The sequence below is a fragment of the Panthera pardus genome, unplaced genomic scaffold (assembly GCF_024362965.1).
Source record: "Panthera pardus isolate Hobbes unplaced genomic scaffold, ASM2436296v1 HiC_scaffold_10, whole genome shotgun sequence".
Classification (NCBI taxonomy): domain Eukaryota; kingdom Metazoa; phylum Chordata; class Mammalia; order Carnivora; family Felidae; genus Panthera; species Panthera pardus.
Genome location: NW_026526655.1, coordinates 61,459,395 through 61,467,755, shown reverse-complemented (window position 1 = coordinate 61,467,755; position 8,361 = coordinate 61,459,395). Strand labels below are relative to the sequence as shown.

Below are 8,361 nucleotides of genomic sequence, written 5' to 3'. Positions count from 1 at the left end.
TTGGTAGAAGTAGTCACAAGCCTGCCCAAACTCAGGAGAAAGGGATGTAGATCCTACATCTTAGTGGGATATATCTATCTATCCCTCATACAATTTACCATTACCTTGCACCTCCTAACTGGTCTCCCTGCTTCCATTTTGTTCCATTCCAATACACTTTCCAATATCACAAAGTGATCTTACTAAAATGTCAAATTTTTTTCTCTTGCTTGAAAGCCACCAATTTCCCAGTGCACTCAGAATAAGATCTTAACTTCTTGTCTCTCCAACCTCATCTAATATCACTCTTCCCTTGACTCATCATACTACACCAGATGTATGCTCCTTCTTTTCTACTTTATGGCCTTTGTACTTGCTGTTACCTCTGCCTGAGACATTCTTTGCTTCCCTGTTGTTGTTTACATATGGCTAGCTCCTTCTCATCCATCAAGACTTGGCTCTATGTGACCTAACCACTAATTATAGTGAACTTTATTCGCTTTAGTGACCTTTTTGTTCACTCTCTTATCACCCTGCTTATTTTCCTCAGAGCTCATTTACAATATTTAAGTATAATATTTATTTGTGTTATTGTTTACTTGGGGACTTCTCCACTAGAATGTAAACTCCATGAGGGTCTCTTTAACTGTTTTATCTTCAGCACCCACAGTGCCTGGCACATAGTAGATACTGAGAAAATATTTGTTGAATATAATAAATAGATAGATGATGGATGGATGGGTGGATGGATGAATGGATGAATGATCTATTTATCCAATGGCAGCAAAAGAAGACACACTTCCTCCTGAGTGACTTTTTAGCCAAGAAGAAAAACAGTTTCCTTAAGAAGTCCTTCCCCCATGAGATCCCAGGTCCATTTCCCAGCCTTCTTAAGATTCCCAGGCTTGAGATTCTAGACATCAGATCCAGGACCTCGAATGGACCTGCCATCTTGGATCACACTCTGTCCCTGGAGGAGGTATACTTATCAAATGATCAAAGCAATAGGTCACCTGCTCTCTCTTAGAGGCAGTGACATTAAACCATGCTGGTTTCTGGAGCTCAGAGAGGTCTTTAATGGGTTTCCTAACATCCTCATTTTCATTCAGGCAGCCATTTGAGGCCAGGCCTGACCATCTACTTTTAGATCATCATCTTTGTAAACATCTTGCAATTCCAATCATTCAAAAACACAGACACAATGGTTTCCAAATACTTTGAGCTCATTACAACACCTCATTTATGCTTTTAATTCCCGCTCATGTAAGAGCTATTGGCATCTATTTGATTTTCTCAAACAAAAGAGAATCAGAATGAAGTAATTTCAAAAGCATTTTTTGAGACTTTGGGTATTTCCTTAAATTTAGTAAACACCTTCAGGTGTCAAAAGACCAGCACTCCAAATCACTCATCTAAAGGCTTTTTTTTTTTTTTTTAATGTTTATTTATTTTTGAGAGAGAAAGAGCACGAGCAGGGGAGGTACAGAGAGAGAAGACACAGAATCCAAAGCAGGTTCCAGGCTCTGATTTGTTGGCACAGAACCCATTGCGGGGCTCAAATTCATGAACCACAAGATCATGACCTGAGCTGAAGTTGGACGCTCAACCGACTGAGCCACCCAGGTGCCCCTACAGGCTTCTTGACAATCTCATCAGTACTGAAGTTTGGTTTACCCTTTCATTTGGCCTTATCAAGATGTTATTTTTTTCTCTTTTATTCACACTGGGTGTTCAGCCAAGGAAATGTATTTCCAGTTTCCCTTCAAGGAAAGTTTTGTTTTTATTGTTTTCACTGCACTTCTTTTTCTTTATTTTTTTCTTACTTTATGATAGCTTGCCATGTTCTCTCTATAGTTTATTCTTAAAACAGCATTTAAGCTTTTTACAAGTTGCTACCTTTACTGATAACAAAATGGAAGCTTATTTGTCTTCTTCCCTTTGAAACTCAGGGTGGATTTGTCAAGTGTGATGTTCAAAAAAAAAAAAAAACCAACAAACCAACTGTATCTGTTTGGCAAAGATTCACTGCTGCATTTGCGATTCTCCTCTCTAGTACATTTCCTGGGACTGACAGTTTTTTGGTCTATTTCACTGGCTGCTGTTAACATGTTCCCTTACACTGTCTCATTCCCAATGGTTTGGTAGCGATGTCTGCGATGAATGAGTTCTGGTGAACTGGAAAATAGATTTAACACCTGGAACTCTCCACACTGTCCCTCAGCCCTTGCATAAGCCACTTCTCATCCTTTACCTGTTGCAAAGAGCCAGGCAACTTACTCTACTACCAATTCAACTGTCTACAAGTGGAGACTGTGAAACTTTTATGAGCGCAAAGCATGGCTGCTATGTATGGGATTTTTCTCTGCTACGTTTTCCCCTTGGAAAGTTTAAAATTTAACTTTTCTGATAGGGAAAAGTTTTATGGTAAGGGATAGTGTTATGGTAAGGAAAAAGAGAGTGAATGTTAATGAGCAACATTTTTATCAGTTCTCTCAGGCTTTACCCAAACTATTCAACTATCTTATTTCTAAGAAGAATTCTACAAATCCTTTTCAGATGGAAATCCTTTGGACGGGTGCCTTATAGACCAACCTTGAGAACAATTTAATGTGACTGGGCTTTTATTGTTTTCAGTTCCTTCAAAGAAAGACAAATATTTACTACATCTGATACTTTGTCCCTAGTCAACTGATTTTCTAAAAAGACAAGGTCTTTTTGAGCACTTTATTTTCTCCTAAGTACTCTGAAAAGTATTCTGTTTTGCAGTGCTCTTCATAATGTTCCATCTGTTCTGATTTTTCAGAAGCTTTTTTTTTTTTAAATCTCCTCAGAAAATTCAATGAAAAAAGGTAAAGGCTTTACTGCCAGTAAATTTTTGTTTCTCTTCTTTCTGGGAAAGAGCCAGTTTGAGTTTAAAAATAGACCTGAGAAATGTCTACAGCTTGAGATTCATTCAATCCACTAATATTTGCTCTAGAATAATAAGGATATTTGATACATCTGAACTAAAATGATCCCCATATTTGTCACCTTTCCATTTCGCATCAGATAAAACACCATAGCAGCCTTCTGTCAAAGCAAATTCCATTATGTTAACCACCCCCTCTCTCTTATTTTTAATTTATCCTGAAAAATGTGAAGCTAGTAGTTTAGGTCATTCTAAGCATCCTATGTTAAACATTTGCCCATTGATGCTGTTTATTATTAATTTCCAATAGCAGTTACTGTGGTCCTAATATCAGATACCCACTAGGATAAAAATATTGGGGCAATAAAAAGAATAACTTAATTTTAAAGTTTTTTTTTTAATCAGCAATATTGAGCAATAATTGACTACAGTAAAATTCACAAAAGTTAAGTGTACAATTAATGAATTCTCATAAGTGCATATATTTGTTTAACAACCCTCACAGTTATGGTATAGAACATTTCTGTCAAACCTAAAAGGTTCCCTTCTGCCCCTTTGCAATTCTCTTCCTATCTTTGGCACCAAGGAACCACTAATCTGCTTTCAGTAACTCTAGCTTTGACTTTTCCAGTATGTTACATAAACGAAATCACACAGTATGTGGTCTTTCATGTCTGTCTTCTTTTACTTAGCATAACACTTTTGGATTCATCCATGGTGTTGTGTGTATGAATAGTATGTTCCTTTTTATTGCTGAGTAGTATTCCACTGTACGGACATGGCAGACATTGTCTATTCAGTCATCAGTTGGTGAACATTCAGGTGATTCCAGTTTTTGACGATTATAAATAAAGTTGTTAGGAATATTCAAGTACAAGTGAAGTATATTTTCATTTCTCTTGGGTGACTGTCTACGAGTGAGACTGCTGGATCGTATGGTAAGTGCACGTTTCATTTTATAAGAAATAGCCACATTGTTTTCTATAGTGGATGCACAATTTTGCATTCCCACTGGCAATGTACAAACATTGTGCCTGTTCCACATTCTTGCCAACACTTGGTATTGTCAGTGTTTTTGAATTTTAGCCATTTTACTGCCTGTGTAGTGGTATTTTATTGCCATTTTAATTTGCACTTCCCTAATGACTAATGATATTAAACATCTTTTTATTCACTTGCTATGTTCTTCTTTGGTGACATGTCCTCAAATCTTTTGCCTTTATTTTATGTATTTTTTTTTAATTTTTTTTAAACATTTATTCATTTTTGAGACAGAGAGAGACAGAGCATGAACGGGGGAAGGTCAGAGAGAGAGGGAGACACAGAATCTGAAACAGGTTTCAGGCTCTGGGCTGTCAGCACAGAGCCCGACGCGGGGCTCGAACTCACAGACCGCGAGATCATGACCTGAGCCGAAGTCGGACGCCCAACCGACTGAGCCACCCAGGCGCCCCGTATTTTATGTATTTTTTAAAAACATCTATTTATTTATTTTCAGAGAGAGGGAGTAGGGTACAGCTCAGAGCATCAGCACAGAGCCTGACGTGGGGCACAATCTCACAAATTATGAGATCATGACCTGAGCTGAAACCAAGAGTCAGAAGCTCAACCAGCTGAGCCACCCAGGTGCCCTTCAAGTCTTTTGTCTTAAAAAATAAATCAGGTTATCCCCTTGGTACTGAGGTTTAAGAGTTCTTTGTTTTGGATATAAGAGCTTTATCAGATTTGTGTTTTAGAAATACTTTCTTCCAAAAGAATGATGTAGGTTAGCCAAAAACCAGAGGATTTCTGATAAGTTGGTAAACCTAAAATTGCAGCTACTTGGGGCGCCTGGGTGACTACTTGGTTAAGCATTTGACTTGGTTTCAGGTCAGATCATGATCTCAAGGTTTGTGGGTTTGAGCCCTGCATTGAGCTCCATGCTGACAATGTGGAGCCTACTTGGGATTCTCCCTCTTCCTCTCTCTGACACCCACCCCTCCACACTCATGCTTGCACTCTCTCTCTCAAAATAAATAAATAAAATTGTGGCTTCTTGAATTTCTAATGTCAAATTAGAGTTCTATATATTAATACACTGATACTTTGATGTAGACTTAGGAACAATGTCGAAAGACCTCTATAAAAAGATGATTTGGATGCTTTGCCCTTGAAGCAGTTCATCTATGCATACAAAATCAGTTCTAAAGGAGCTGTAGGTAAATTCCCATATAAAATGCTTCCAGACTGAAGTAAATATTCCCCACAGTGGGGATGGATTTAAATTATGGCAGCTCTAATGCTTACAGGAAAAGTAGAGTATACTCTAGGAAGGGAGGGAGATAAAGGACACTTAGGTAGGCAAGCTCCTGTGTGTCCTCTTCTGGTTTTTCTCTTAATCTCCTTAAAATACATTTTTTCTCTTTTTCTTGGTAGCTTTTAAGTTTTACATAATTTCAAACTTACAGAAAAGCTGAAAGAAAAATACAAGGAACTCCTGAATACTCTTTATTTAAATTCACCAATGTTTACATTTTACCCTAACTTAAATGCATTTTACATTTAATTTTTTAAATATTTCATAGAGAAATTATGGTCTAGTTCTTTTTTTAGTGTTAATTTATTTATTTTTGAAAGAGAGAGAGAGAAAACATGCATATGTGGGGGAGGAGCAGAGAGAGAGGGAGACAGAGACAGAGATTCCTTGCTGTCAGCACAGAGACTGACTCAGGGCTTGAACTCATGAACCGTGAGATTATGATCTGAGCCGAAATCAAGAGTTGGACACTTAACCAACTGAGCCACACAGGTGCCCCAAGGCCTAGTTCTTTTTGAAGTTTTTATTTCCATTCGTCTCTAGCCTAAGTGGTAGAAAAAGTAGCAATTAACACCCTAATTAAAATCCTGAAAGACAGAGACACAAAGAATCCTGTCACAGAACGCTGGAGACCCAGCACTATCCATAGCCACCGTCATGAAGCCAACCACCATTCAGCTGTGTAGTCTAGCTTTGCAGCCCGTTTCCTGACCTCTTCCTGGTATGGTTGGCTCCTACTACAGGCCATTGTACTTGGCTTTTAGTTTTGATGACTGATATTGCTTTTAACAACCTAATCTTTGGTGTGTTCTCAACCATTGGTAATTCTGGGAAATGGCCAACCCAGTTGAGCTCACCAGGGACCTTAACCTGGTACCCTGCTTTGCCTAAGCCCTAACAGCAGGCAACTTAGCAAGCAGCAGTATTTGTAAGTAGGCACAACTAGTGATACTAGGTATCCCAGCACTGAGAACCAGAGAACCAAGACATACGAGTGCTGAAAGGACCTTGAAATCATTCAATACAACTCTTTCATCTTCAGATGAGGACACTGAGACCCCAAGAGATTTAATACTTTATCCAAGGTCACAAGTAAGTTGGTAGCCAAGGCGTGACTAAAATTCTAGTTTCATGCTTTTTCTACAATATAATGCTGCCTCTAATAGTTATTACTACTAATAATTAATTTTCAGCTGCAAAAACTCATGTGTTCACCCATGCAGTTAACATATATCTATTGAGCATTTACAAAGTTCTACGTACAAGGTATACAAGATATTTAATCTGCCTTCCCAGATCTTACTTTCTGGCAGAGAAATAGATGATTAAAAAATAATTATTCACAGCAGAAAACAGTAGAGAAGTTCCTCAAAAAATTCAAAGAAGTTCCACTTCTGGAACTGAAAGCAGGACTCGAACAGATATCTTTATACAATATTAGTTCAAACTGCCATAAAAAATACCACAGACTGGGTGCCTTACACAACATAAATTTATTTTCTCACAGTTTTGGAGAAGTCCAAGCCCAATGTGGTATCAGGGTGTGTTTCTGATGAGGTCTGTCTTCCTAGCTTGTAGACAGCTGCCTTCTTGTGTCCTCACCTAGCCTCTTCTCTGTGCATGCAGACAAATCAATCTCTGGTGTCTTTCCTCTTCTTTTAAGGACATCAGTCGTATCAGATTAGGGTCCCACACTTATGATGTCATTTAACTTTAATTATCTCACTAAAGGCCCTATCTCTAAATATAGTCATAATGCGGGCTAGAGCTTTAACATGAATTTTATGGAGACACAATTTAGTCCATAACATATACCAATATTCAGAGCAGCACTAATCATAGACAAAAGGTGGAAACATCTAAATGTCCATTGATAGGTGAAGGGATAATCAAAATGTGATATATACCTACAATGGAATATTATTCAGCCTTCAAGAAGACATATTCTGACACATGCTACAACACGGATGAGGCTTAAGGCTATGACGCTAAGTGAAATAAGTCAGACACAATAGGATACATATATGATTCTACATACATGAGGTACCTAGAATAGTCAAATTCATGGAGACAGAGAGCAGAACAGTAGTTTTCAAAGACTGAGGAGAAGGGGAAATGGGAGTTATTGTTTGATGGGTACTGGATTTCAGTTTGGGATGATGGAAAAGTTGTGGAGGAGGATGATGGTGATGGTGGCACAACAATGTAGATTTACTTAATGCCACTGAACTGTACAATTGAAACAGTTAAATGTAAGTTTTGTGATATGCCCATTTTACTATGATAAAACAAAAATGTAATTTTGACTTCAGTATGTGGCCATAATACTGAGAAACTGGATTTACTCTCCACTTAAAATTGAGAAGCAAGTGTTTGCTTCAGCAGCACATACACAAAAATTGGAATGATACAGAGAAGATTAGCATGGCCACTTTTGCAGGGATGACACCCAAATTCACGAAGCATTCCATTAAAAAGAAAAATTAAGGGGCACCTGTGTGTCTCAGTCAGTTGAGCATCCAACTCTTGGTTTTGGCTCAGGTCATGATCCCGGGGTCATGGGATCCAGTCCTATCTCAGGTTCCATGCTGAGCATGGAGTCTGCTTGGAATTCTTTCTCTCTCTCCCTCCTTCCTCTGCCCCTTCCCCTGCCCACCCCTCCTCTTTTTCTCTCTAAAATAAAATTAAGAAACAAGACAAAATATGAAGCAATGGTTTTTAGATACCGGACACTCAAAACCTAGGACAATAATCCCTCAGAGAAAAGAAATAGATGAGGTGGCCCTACGATAGCTAGTTTAATGCCTACAGAGTTTCCAGGCTATAGCACAGGGAGGAAAATCCCAAACAGAGCCCAGAAATCTCCCTGAGTTGAGTAGCCAGGGTTGTGGATTTGGAGGAACCAAGGTATACAGAATTCACAGGGTAGGGCCAGAGAAGAGAGAGCTGCACAGAGAGAGAGAGCAAGGGCTTCAGAAAACTGTGGTTCCTTTTTAGTCTTCAGGCAAGAACTAACTGGACATATGAATGAAGAATGTACCCAAATAAGGGAAAAGACCCACTGGAAAGGAGCACACAGACAATCATCAGACTTCACACATGGCCTGGAATAATTTATGTTCCCAGCACCCTGAGTGGACCCTGAGTGGACAAATCTTGTGCTACACTGGTCATCGAG

The 8,361-nt window shown here is 38.7% G+C and overlaps 1 non-coding gene across 1 annotated transcript; it reads left to right on the top strand.

Annotated features, from left to right (window-relative positions):
* Positions 1-7,552: 7,552 nt before the first annotated feature.
* Positions 7,553-7,660, top strand: LOC128772699 (U6 spliceosomal RNA). The gene has a single exon (XR_008416859.1). It is a non-coding gene; the product is annotated as a U6 spliceosomal RNA (small nuclear RNA).
* Positions 7,661-8,361: the final 701 nt, after the last annotated feature.